Raw genomic sequence first — 13,290 nt, forward strand, 5'->3', positions numbered from 1 at the left:
CCAGAGGTACTAGAATGACTGTTTCCACGGGAGCCACGCTGGCTCATAGTACAAGCGGCCGTGTGCTCGCGAGCGGCTCCGGGTGGGCGACGCCGTGGAGTCGGCCTGATGTCCACTTCCGGCCCCCGCTGGCAGCCGCGGACCCGATCGCGTGTGAAGACTCCGGAGGCGGCGAGGACCTGGGAGCCTCCAGGCGCTGTGGCCGTGGCGGGAGCCGAGCGAGCGGCGCGTGGGAGGCTCGAGACCGCACCCCGCGCGCGCGCGCCCCTGCGCTCGCTCCCTCGCTCGCCCGCTCGCAACGGGCGGCACCACCCGCCGCGGGTCCGCTCGGGGAGGCGCCGGTCACGTGGCGCTGTCACGTGGCCCGCAGCCCGACTGGCGGCGGCTGAGGGAGGCGGAGTCTCGGCCGAGACGCTGGGGGGGGGAGGCGGCGGCGGCGGCGCCGAGGGGCTGCCGGAGGCGGAGGCGGAGAGGCACCGGGCTGCCGCCGCGGCCGATCGGGAGGTGAGGCTGCGCCGGGGTCTCCGGCCGTGAGGGCCCGGGCGGCGGGAAGCGGGCAGCGGGGGCCGGGCGGTGGGCGCGGCGGGAGCGGCCGGCCGGCGCGGGGCTCCTCAGCGGACCCCCAGTTCTGGCGGCCCGCGCCTTGCTCGCTCGCTCGCTCGCCTTTTGTTCCGGCGTGCGAGGAGATGGGCCGACCGAGGAGCTCAGGCGTGTGTGTGTAAATCAGAAGGCGTTTGGCTTGGAGCCATTTTTTTCTTCTCCTTAATTGTAGAGACAGAAAAAAATATCCCTTCCAACGGTTTTCCCGGGGAGACTGGCTTCGCCGGTCGGGCCTCCCCTCCGTCCCTCGTCTCTGCCGGCCTCGGGGTCCCGGGGCGGCTCTCCCTTCCCTTTTCCCCCCTTTCTGCCCTCCCCACCTTGAGCCAAGCCCCGCCAGGCAGCGGGTGAGCCGGGTGTCTGCAAAGCGGCCCGGTCACCTGTCGTGGCAGCTGCATGGCAATCCCGGCGCTTCTGCTGTCTGGAGCCTGTGCGGTTTCCTCTGGCAAAATCACGGAGATTCCGCTCCCAGCGCCAAGCCTTCCTCTTTGCCCCTGCGCCCCTCTAACCCAGCTCCTAATGCTGCCGCCAAGTTACACCGTGTTGGGGCAGTTAGCAAGGAGGTGTCCACTTCTTTCCGTGGAGGCACCGCTGGCTTGGGAAGGTGAGGGCCGTTGAGCTTTGTGGCTTGAATTGGGGGTGGAGGGGTTGACAGTTGTCATTGGGGTTGATGTCACTTAGGGACCTCTTTCCACCTGCCTGCCTGCCCAGGTAATGCGAAAGTCAGGTTTAGACTTCTCCCTCCGGGGATAATCTGTTCCCTTGGAGGGGATTGTTTTCAGGGTTTCTTTACTAGGGGACGCTCCTCTTTTAAAATTTTCTCTTTTCATTTACTTGTTTGTTTTCTTACTTATTTACTTATTGAGACGGTCTGTTTAACCCTGGCTGGCCTGGTACTCACTATGAGACCAGGCTGCCCTGATACTCAAAGCGATTGCCTGTCTTTGCCTTCAGAGCTGAGATTTAAGGGTTTGTGCCTCAACACCAGGCCCAACTCTGTTTTACAGTGGTCGAGCATTTTAAGGGCATTTCTTTAAGTCCTTGAAGGAGGTTCTAGGAGGGGAAATTGTTCCGAAGGTTTAGAGGAACGTAAAAACCATTCCGAGACCCTTTTATTTTAAATCTGCTTTCCTTTACCTGGAGTCTCCACTCCTTGGTGGGAGTTTAGTTCTTGCAGGAATCCCACGGGGCAAGGTGCCTTGTTCCTGGAGAGTTCTCGTTTCGGAAGGGTGTAAAGTGACTGGGCCGCGCACATAACCATACTCAAATCCAAAAAACCCACGGGAGGACTTGTAGCTTTCAGAAGGGTGGCAGCTGGGAGCTGATATAAAGTCATGTAGTGTGGGCTACATTCCAAATGGAAGTCACATGTCCTTTCCTATGGTACTGTTGGAGAAATGATTGTATGAGCATTTATGAATAGCCACATCTAGTGTTTGCCTCCTCAATTAAAGAAGAGTAGTTTGTGTGAAAGAGTTACTAGATGAGAATTTCTTTAAAACATCAAAGGGAGTCTGTTTTAATAAGGCCTGTGAAAGTAGCAGCATTTCCAGGTGATGGGAGAGGTGTCGCCCTCCAGACTCAGACTTGGGAGGAAGTCATGTAGGGAAAAATACTTTCAGGCATGGAGGAAAGCCATTCTGACCCACGTTCTGAGGAATGATAGTATATTTACTAAGCGTAGTTATACACCTTAGAAACGATGAATGGGAATCATGTTGAACTTTCTTGTTTGCATGTGGAGACATAAGAGATGCAGTTAGTGATCCACAACTCTCCCCCACCACTAACACTTCAGTGGATTTAACCTTTAAAAGGATGAATGATACACGAAACCAGCTTTTCTTTATTTTGTAATGAGTTTTTCCTTCCTTGTCCCCCTTTATACCTCTCCTCTTTGTCTTTCTAGGTTTATTTTATGTGTTTGTGCCTGAGTGTGTGTATGCGCTGTCTGAAGCCAAAACAGGTGGTTGTGAGCCATCTGATGTGGATGCTGGGAACCAAACCCAGGTCCTCTGCAAGAGCAGCAGGTGCTCTTAGTGTGTTCACTTTAGTATGTTTTTATTATTACAACTACTACTAATAGTAGCAGAGATTATCATTATCATCATCTTTATTATTATTATTAGTAGTTGTTGTTTATGAAGAGAGTTTAAGTCAAAGCATCTTCTGTTGGTGCTCAGATCCTAAGTAATGAAGCTTGGTGGAGACGCAACCCTTTTTCGAGCCAGAGGTCAGCCCTCTGGATAGTTATAGAACCAAATGTGAACGCAGTTTTCTTTTTGAGTTTGCTGCAGGCTGGCTTCAGAAAGGTATTGGATGGCTCTTGTGAGCATGGATAAGGTAGGTGGCAATCAGTGGCTTCATGCCTTAAACAAATTCATAGCGTCCATTTTTCTCCTGTTTTCTGTAAAGGGGAAAGGTGAAGACCGTGGGAGTGGCCCCATGGTGCATTTGTTGGTAAAGTGCAGTTAAACATGGGTAAAACCTCAGGATAAAATGCTGTGATGTAGTTAGTGCGTTCCGTCCTGTTTGGGGCCTTTGAAGTCTGTTGGTCTCCCAGAGCTCATTTGCCCGTACTGAGACTGTTGACACTGCATGGAATTTGAGAGAGCCAGGTCAGATCTTTCAGTTAATTTAGTTACTACATTTTAACATAATTAAAATATTCTATGGTAAAGTATATGATAAAAGCTGGGATACCTTTTACTACTTCTGCTGTTTTGAAAGTTCATTGGCATTAAGTACATTCATTGTTAAAAAAACACTTACTGCTAAGTTTTCCAGTCTGGAGCCCATTAATCAAGAACTTTCTGTTTTTCCCTTCTCCTAACTTCTACACCACCTCTTTGCCGCTGTGAAACTAACCACAATTAAAACCACAATAATTTTCCTTTTTTGACTGGTTTCTATCACTTAGCATGTTGTCCTCCACACTTATCTGTATGTTACAATGTCAGAATTTCCTTTATTTTAAATATCTATATAGCAAAGAATGATATGAATGAGAAGATATGTGGGCAAACTAGAAAAATATGAGTGATATGTATGAAACACTTCAATATGTGTTGGGCTGTAAAAACTCAGCCAAAGTCGAGCACCTAGAAAAAGGATCTAAGGACATGGGAAAATCTTTTTTTTTAAGTATTAACTTTATTATTAGCTATTATTATTTGTAGTGCTATTGGATATTGAACCCAGGATTATAGCATGTGGGCCTATAGGCCCTCATGTTACCCAGGACTTTGAGCATGCTATAAGTTTTTTTTTTTTTTTTTATCATGGAACAACATTTTAACCATTAAAAAAGGTAGGCACTAGTATACTCTGAAGCATTTTATCTCTCTTTCAGCTTTAGAATTATACTACATCCTCGGTCTTAATTTTAGGGTTACTTTTTTTTCTGTCATTGGATCGTTTAAAAGCAAATCAACTGCTTTGTAATTTTGTCTATATCTTAGTACAGCTCTAAAAAGATGTCTCACAATAAATATGATTATTTTTAAAAATAATTTCTGGGTTATCAAAATAGTTCAGTGGTAAAGGTGCTCACTGCTAAGCTTGATGACATGAGTTGATTCCTGGAATCCTCCTGGTGGAAGGGGAGAATTGACTCCTACAAGATGTCCTCTGACTATCACATGTGCTCTGCCTCCCCCGTCCCCCATTTCTGAGGAGGATGTGACTCAACACTGAGAGTATTTGCCTAGAGTGTGAGAATTGCCTGGGTTTGATCTGTGATGCTTCAAAAAGAATACACACACACCCTTAATATATCAAATGTCCATTTATTACTCCCTGATTATGTTATGTGTTGTGATCTATGGTCTAAAGACAGGAACAGATTTAATTATGGAATCATCTACATATAGTTGTTTTAAGAACCAAATAAGGTCCACACATTGCAATTAAATAATTTGTTTAGCATTTTCCTCTCCTTCCTTTGCTTTACTGTCCGCTCCTCCTCCCTCCCTCTGTCTTTTTGAGGCAGGGTCTCATTATGTACCCCTTAACTGTCCTGGAACTTGTTATTTACACCAGGTTGGCCTTGGACTTATGGTCATCATCCAGCCTCCCTAGTGCTGGAATTACAGGTGTCTACATATTTCCATGCCTGACTTTAAGTCTCTTTTATCCATAGGTTCTCCATCTTTTTTCTCTTTGTAAATTATATTGAAGAAACTGAGTTTTGCAAATTGTGTCCCTATAATGTTATGTATATTGATTTGTTTCTTGTGTTTTCTGTGCATTGCTAGTGACTCCATGAGAAGAATGAGATCCAAACCCTTATGGATGCAAGAGACAATTATAATTTAGTATGGCAGCCTGAGCTTAGGACTAAGATGTCATTGTCAGCTTAATGTTGACAATTTAGACCTTAATTAATGCAAGTGAATTTGGTAAAATTAAAAATCAGTTATGTTGACAGTTTAGGCCTTAATAATGCAAGTGAATTTGATAAAATTTAAAATCAGTTACAGTATGGTATTACTGTGACTTCTATCCCTTTTGGTAATTTTAATATTTGGACATCTGCCAATGTGGAGTGTGAATAAGGATGATAGTAATGCACAGGACTGGTACATATGAAGGAAAACGTGTTTACTCCTGGGTGCAGAAGAGGTTGAATTTGTTTTCAGTCTGAAGTGCTGTTGTTAGCCATCTAATAAAAATACACAGTGTTTGACCTAGAATATCTACAATTAATAGGAATTTATCCTCTGAAATAATGAACACACACTCAGAATGAGAATAAAGAGAGTATGAGAATAGTTTTGCTGTCAGTTGGCATTCCACAGACATGGTACAGGATTGGGAAGAAGTCACAGAGAGTGTTGGAATGCATTGGTCTAAAGAAAGGAGAAGACAAGGAACTAGATACCTACTGCCTGTTTACTTAAAAGGCAATGTGTTCTTCAGAAATGTTGAGTAATTATCATTTATCCAACAAATTACTGTGAACAGATGAACTTGGGATTTCCCTTTCCTTTAATTATCATTTCCTTTAACGTGTCAGGACTTGTATCAGTGCGACAATTCTGTTTTTTCCTCTTGCCTTCATAGAAGATTATTGTCAACATTAAGTTTTGATTTTTTTTAAAAAAGATTTATTTACTTATTTTATGTGCATTGGTGCTTTGCCTGCATGTATGTCTGTGTGAGGGAGTTGGATCCCTTGGAATTGAAGTGATATCAACAGTTGTGAGCTGCCATATGGGTGCTGGGAATTGAACCTGGGTCCTTTGGAAGAGCAGCCAGTGCTCTTAACTGCTGAGTCAATTCTTCAGGCCCTAAAATTTGATTCTTAAGGTCTTTTAAAAATGACACTGTTTTCCTCATTAAATATGGTTGAACCACATATATTTTCTTATGATGTCAGTGAATGAGTAGCAGTTTCTATACTGACATGGTGTCAGCATACCCTTGAGGAGAGGAGATTAAGAGTAGAATTAAAACGGTAGTCGGCTGTGGTGAGTTACGCCTTTAATCTCAGCACTTCGAGGTGGAGGAAGGCAGATCTCTGAGTTCAAAGGCAGCCAGGTCTCTATATGGATGTTCTAGGGCAGCCATGGCTACATAGTAAGACCCTGTCTCAAAAAATGGAAGGTAGTAATCTATCTAGAAAGCCTTTGAGAGTAACAGTGTAGCATTACAGTTTATGGTTTTGTAGATGAGAATGAATACGCTTTGAAGATAATCTGTGCGACCATGTAAGAGATTTCTCCCTTAAAACTACCCAGCTATTCACTTTATGCTGCAGCAGGCACAGAAGAACTGTAAACACTTTATGTGAGGTATTAAGTTGTTAGATTACTATTTCTTTTGGTAATTTTAATGTTTGAGTGTCTTTTTGAATGGGCATAATAGAGCTATTGAGTTAAAGTTTCTGTAATATATTAATGTCTGCTAAGGCTGAGAATTTGGCTTTTTCAGAGAACAGTTGAAATGTTTGACTCTTGCGTTTTAGTTGTTGGTTTGGCTACTTACTGATTACAGTACTGGCTTCTAAATGCACTTTTGTTCAGGAACAGATGTGTTGGTGTGTGCTTATAATCTTTCCACGTGGGAGCCTGAGGCAAAAGGATTGTGAGTTCAAGACCAACCTGGGCTCCATAGTAAAGCCCTGTCTCAACAAATAACATGAAAAACAACTCCTGCTCCCCTTCCTCCGTGTGGGAAAGCTCTCCATTGCTCAATGTTTTTGAAGTCTACTCAAGAGCTGTGGACAGATGTTACTCATTTTACTGGACACACGTTCTTTTCCCACTAACAAAGGGAAGATAATCGTAGATTATTTGGGGCACTTGACGCCTGATTTGTATGTGCATGAGACTCCTCAGACTCTAGTGGGCCTTCTAGAGCTTGCTCAGAAAACCCATCCAGTGCTGCGTCCTTTCCTGTTTCTGATTGTCGGGAGTAGATGTGCCTCCCCTTGCGCACATCACTAGTTCTGGCAGCTGTGATAGAGTAGTAGTGTTGGAGCTGCTCAGGTGAGCAGCTGGCTGAACTGTGAGCCTTGGGACAGTTTAAAATGTGCACGAAGAGTAGATGAGCAGTGTTGTTACCACAGGTGGGGTGTTTTGCAGGAATACCTTCATTTCTTAAGTTCCAGCAACCCTCTTAGCCAATGTATGTAACAGGTGGAATGTGCAGCGTCAGTGGCTGGCGTGTTAAGAGTTGCGTGAGAAGTTAGGCTTATGGCTCTGGCCAGCAGAGCTGACTGTTTCAGTTGTCAGAGTTACTATTAATTGTTACATAATCAGAAAGTGTAACTCTACTTTGGTATTTGTCAAATTAGAGAAACATTGATTTTAAAAAGCAATCTCAGAGCCTGGTGGTGGTGGCACACATCTTTAATCACAGCATTTGGGAGGCAGAGGCAGGCAGATGGAGCTCTGTGAGTTCGGGGCCAGCCTGGTCTACAGGTTCCAAAAGCTACACAGAGAAACCCTGTCTTGAAAAACAAAACTAATAACAACAACAACAACAACAACAACAAAAAAGCAATCTTGGGTTTAGTCTATCTGGAAGAAGGTTTGAAGAGATTGGATCATAGGAGAGCCAGATAGATGAATGTATGTGTTTGATGCTCAGGCTGTATTTTCTAGCCCTGCCAGACGATTTGAACCTTTTCCATTTTTCATTCTTGTTATTTTTCCTGTGAAATGAGAAACCTAGTTTGGCATTTTATATGTTGGAAATTTATGAAATCCTGTAATATTTTAAAGCCTTGAATAAAACACAACTAATACAAGCTAGAAAGCTCACAGCTTCCTTACCTGGTCCATTCGTAATTATTTTAATTCTGTGGCAGAAATGAGAATGAAAGTGGCCTGGTACTGTTTTGTCTCTTCGCTCCATGTAGTCTGAGGAACTTGGGAATGAATGAAGTAGTGTAGGATTGGGGTGCTGCCCAGAATCTATCCATGATAACTTCCCGGAACATTAATTCCACATCTCCTTGGATTTATCATAGCATCTTACTTTGTTTGGTTTTGCATCTCTGTCCTTCTTTGGACTATGCTGTGTGATAGCTGGGTCTCTATTATCAGCAAAGTGCTAATGTGTGAAGTTTACAGATTATCCCTGTAATTCAATTTTATATAATTGCATCAATCCTTGATTTTGACTAATGACTTCAGGCCTTTTCTGGATTTTGAACAAACTGAATGGCTGTATAGAATATATTTTTAAATTGTTTTTTGTTTTTGTTTTCATTGTGGCTTCTTCCTCTTCCGCCTCCTCTTGTTTTTATTTTTATTTTATTTATTTTATTTTTTTTTTTAGAGAGAGAGTGTGCGTATGTGTAAGTGTGGAGTTATTTATGTACCTACTGTTTTGGAACTCATTGATCTATCTGCCTACCTCTCCCTCCCAAGTGCTGGGATTGTGCTCAGCTTATTTTTAAAGTTTCGATCAATTCAAATGTTTTGAAAAATTTTGCAACATAATAGGAAGTTTGCATAATGAATGAGATTTGTGTTTATTGTACATTTTTAAGAAAAACAATTGAGAGATATTAAGTATTATAGATCTCTCTTAGGCTGAAAATGCTTTTTTTCACGGAGGTAGAGAGACTCAGCAGTGGTCATGAGGTACTTTCAAATCAGCATTCTAAACATTTAATGCACTAAGTTTGTTGTAAGATAGAGGGTGGCAGGCTGGTCACTTGATTCAGAAATGGTGTGACTGTCTGTCATTCTTAGTTCTGTGAGCCTTGGGTAGAAGTTTTGTTTTCTGACTGTGTGATCTCCTTGTCTATTGGGATCGTATCGATGCATCTCTCTTAGTTGTCTTTCATCCATATTCATATTCTCCTTGTGACACAGAAACAAGGCATATAGTTGGCTTTGAGGAACTGATCTGTTTGTCGTGTGTGTACTAGACCAGCCAAATTTGGAGGAAGTATGGTAGCACTGTCAGTTTCTGGAGGTCTGTTTAAGCCAATTACTTCAATCTTTTAATTTTAATCAGTTATTGGACTTTTTACTAGATTGTTAATGACTAGCAAAATTGGTTTGAGTTGGGCCTCCTGTGGTGCTAATGAGCAGTGAAATGGACCCAAGGTGAGATGTCTGAAGAAGGAAGTGTGCTGTGGAGTCTGGACTCATTCATAAGCTAGAGATGAATGAGCTCCTAGAAACTTAGGATTTGGTCCAATTCCTTTCTCCATATTCAGTCTACCTGGTCTTACCCACTGTTCTTATTTAGTGATTCAGGAATCAAGCTATCTTGATATCTAACATAGTTGTCTAACATTATTGGAAGAAAATGTACTGAGATGTAAACCTATTATGGAGATAAATACTAGTTCAGAGCGTTCATGGCCACACTTTGTTCCATGTAAAAAGGTAGTTTGTTTCTTGGTCTCTGTTATTTTGTGTCTGGAATTTCTCCCTTTTATTCCCATTTCTTCATTTTAATACGGTTATGTGACTGATGCTTTTAATGCTATTCTTACTTTGACAGTGTAAACTGTATGTTGTTGAGAATAGTTGGAAAGAAGTATATTTTCTATTTTAATTGTTTGTTTTTAGAGACAGGGTTTCTTTATGTAGCCCTTGCTGTCCTGGAACTCTATAGATCAGGCAGGTCTCGAACTCAGAGATTATCCTGCCTCTGCCTTCCAGAGTGTTGGGATTAAAGGCGCACACCACCACTGCCCATCTTCTGTTCCCTTTTTATGTGTGTAGCCTAGTGCAGGCGTATGGGTTCACACAGGTCCATGAAATGAAGACTCAGAAACACCTTGAGAATAAATTTAACCTTTTGACTGCAAGGGCTTCAGCCTTTGTGAACTGAAGTGCTTTCCCTTTGCCTCTTGGCATTTTTATTTTTTTGTTATGTTTGCACTTTAGCCTCTAGATTTCCATATCTTAAAACCACATGAATGAAGCTTCCAAAGTGCCAAGTACGAATACCTGATTCAAGAGGTACCACAGTTTTTTGGGTTTCCTCATAACCAGTTTGCATAGGCTTTGTATTTATATCCATGGGAAACTCTCAGACAAGATTCACTTAGGGCAACAAAAGGATGGATTGGGGACTAAGTGTTAACTCTAGAGCTAGGCCAGGTATGGCCGGGGGAGGGGGTCGGTGGATGTTACAGATAGTGAGGGTAGCTTGCTAAACCCTCTGGTACTGGCTCAGCAGGACTCTGTTACACATTTTTACTTAAAAAACAATATAAATCAGTCAACCAGTTATACTCTACTGGGCGTGGAGGTATACATTGTTAATCTCAGTACTTGGGTTTCTGTGAGTTCAAGGCCATCCTGGTCTACAGAGTGAGTTCAGGAAATACATAGTGAGACACTGCCTTAAAAAAAAGACCCAGATTTAAAAACATACACAGAATTAACAATCAAAATGATGTTAAAATGGATCAGTTTTAAATTATTTTATTTATTTTACATGTATGAGTGTTTTGCCTGTATGTATGTATGTTTGTATACTACGTATGTACCTGGTATCCACAGCTGCTAGAAGAGGGTGTTGGATCCCTTGGAATTAATTGGAGTTACAAACAGTTGTGAGCCATTATATGGGTGCTGGGAATTTAACCTAGGTTCTCTGGAAGAGCAGTCAGTGCTTTTAACTGCTAAGCCATATCTCCAGCTCAAAGATACATCAGCTTTAATTTAAATTATTAAATGTGGTAGGATACATGTTTTTCTTTGAGTATGTGAATCTCTAACTGTCCTAGAAAATGGAGCTGTAGGTGTGAGAAGGCACCCACCTGTCTTGTTTTCCTGTTTGCTTTTTTGTTGAGGCTAATGCCTGGTGCTAAAATTTGAATGTAGTTTTGACATGGCAGGCTTTTGTACTCCTCAGTCCCCTCTTAGGACTTCACATCTGTTTTGACTTGACTCCTGTTGCAGGTTCTGAGTAGTTGAGTTCGATGTATTTATTTGGAGAGGAAAAATTTTAGGTTCAAGGAGACTTTGGAGCCATGTGTGGTTGGTTATACATGCTTTTCTTTAGCCTAGCCCTGAGAGACAGAGGCAGGCAGATCTCTGTGAGTTCCAGGACAGCCAGGGCTGTTCCATAGAGAAACCCTGTCTTGATAAAAACAGCCAACCAAACAAACATAATAGGAGACTTTGGTTTGTAATGGAAGACAAAAATTGGCTGTGCTGGTTAGTTCTATGTCAACTTGACAGAGCTAGAGTTATTTGAGAGGAAGGAAGTTCAATTGAGACATTGTCTCCTTAAAACAGAGCTTCTCAACCTCTGGGTCACTATCTCTATGGTGATCAAATGACCCTTTCACAGGGCTTGCCTAAGACCATCAGAAGACACTGATATTTACATTATTCATAACTGTACCAAAATCACAGTCATGAAGTAGCAACAAAAAAAAATGTTATGGTTGGGGACTCACCACAACTTGAGGACTGTATTAAAGGGTCACAGGTTGAGAACCACTGATACAAGATCAGACTGTAGGGAAGACTGTAGGGAATTTTCTTAGTTAATGATTGATGTGGGAGGGCCTACCCATTGTGGTTCTATGAGAAAGTAGGTTGAGCAAGCCTGTTAAGCAAAACCCCTCCATGGCTTTTGCATCAGCTCCTGCCTCCAGGTTCTTTCCTGGTTTGAGTTCTGCCTTGGCTTCCCTCAGTAGACTGGGATTTAGGATATGAAAGCTAAATCAACCCTTTCTCCCCAAGCTGCTTTTAGTCATAGTGTCTCCTCACATCTCAGCAACACTGAGAGGGTAGCCTTTGGCTGAGGAAGCTGCAGTGACTTGTGCTCTAGAGGAACCCCTGGCTGGGGAAGCACAAGCATTGGGTGCAGTGGGAAGGAGTGTCTGGTTTAGTGAGATTTGGAATGTGGGTTTGGACATGTCATACATTAGGAATGTGTGAGAACAGTTGTAGCCATGGAACAAACACTTAGCCAAGTAGCTTTTTTTTTTTTTAAGATAACTTGGAATTTACTGTGAATATTATTTTCTTACATGTGTATTACAAATATTTTCAGTTTGCCTTTCAGATTTATGTTTGTGATGTATTTTGATATGTCAAAGTTGAAATTTCCTTATGGATGTAAACTTGTCTTTTCCCTCATAGTTTCCACTGTATGAGTTGTTTCTTTCCTTTCTTCCTTCTATTTATTTTTTTGCTTTTGAGACAAGAGTCTTACTATGTAACCTTGGCTGTCTTGGAACTAACTTAGTATATAGACCAGATTGGGCTCAAGCTCACAGGCCGCCTGCCTCTGTCTGCCTCAGGGATTAAAGGTGTGTGCTGCCGTACTTGGCACTACTGTATGATTTCTTGGAAAGTGTCAGTTTGAGTGAGAGAGATGACGTGCTAATGCCGTGGTGATAAGGCTCTTTTTTCATGCTGGAACTTGTATACCATATTTAAAGATTTTGTTTTTTATTTCAAGAATAGAGCTTCTGGAGGATTTAAATACTGGTATATGGCATGAACACGGAGGTAATTTAGACCATCCCCTCCAAAGAAAACTTTGGATAAATGGTTTGATTTGCTGAGCAGGCAAGGAAGCAGTAAATGACTTAACGCCCTCTTGATTGGTAGGTGCATCCACAAAGTATTATGAGCATCTTGGAATTCTGTGAAGAGAGCATCCTTTCTTCATCTATGCCCCTGGGTATATATAGGAAGTAGCTTTCATGAATCCTTCCTTAGAAATAATTGTGAATAGCCTATCATTCTCTTGGTCTGATTATTTGAAAAATATCAGCTAAGAAATATATGTTAATATTATAAAAACAGGCTACACGTTTTTATTGTATATAAAAAATTTTAAGGATGACTAGGGCTTATTGTAAAATACTGTTTCTTTTCCATGCATGATTTCCTAGGTTCAATCCCTAAACCAAGGAAAAAAAGTAGGATAATCGAATGTTTCTCTAGTTGACCTTTTCCCATCACCCTAAGTTTCCTCCAGGTTTCTTGTAATATGATATGATCTGATTCACATACTTATAAATATGTTAATAAAACTGACTACATCTAACAAAATTCGGCAGGGATCCTGTCTAAACCCCGTAGAGGAACTACAATGAAAAGCTAGGTTAATTCTGTAATTACAACAGGATGTGATTGATCCTTCTTATTTTTTACCTGTTGTGTTGTGAGGAGACACCTCTCCTGAATGCTTTTAAGTCTGATGGTCTGTTGGCATCTAGGTATGATGTTAGTTGTGTTTGGGAATCTT

General features: G+C 42.0%; 1 protein-coding gene across 4 annotated transcripts in view; it reads left to right on the forward strand.

Moving 5' to 3' along the window:
- Positions 1-348: 348 nt before the first annotated feature.
- The window catches only part of Tulp4 (TUB like protein 4), a 153,814-nt gene continuing 140,872 nt past the window's right edge, over positions 349-13,290 (forward strand). Inside the window, exon 1 of one of the 4 annotated variants that reach the window (XM_050135776.1) lies at positions 349-504. The gene's annotated coding sequence lies outside the window, so the exon portion shown is untranslated. Of the gene's footprint in view, positions 505-711; positions 1,202-13,290 lie in introns of those variants that run through there. The other 3 variants (XM_050135777.1, XM_050135778.1, XM_050135779.1) reach the window with 3 other exon arrangements.

Source organism: Alexandromys fortis, unplaced genomic scaffold (assembly GCF_014885135.2).
Source record: "Alexandromys fortis isolate MF-2015 unplaced genomic scaffold, M_Fortis_MF-2015_v1.1 scaffold_23, whole genome shotgun sequence".
In the NCBI taxonomy this organism is placed as follows: domain Eukaryota; kingdom Metazoa; phylum Chordata; class Mammalia; order Rodentia; family Cricetidae; genus Alexandromys; species Alexandromys fortis.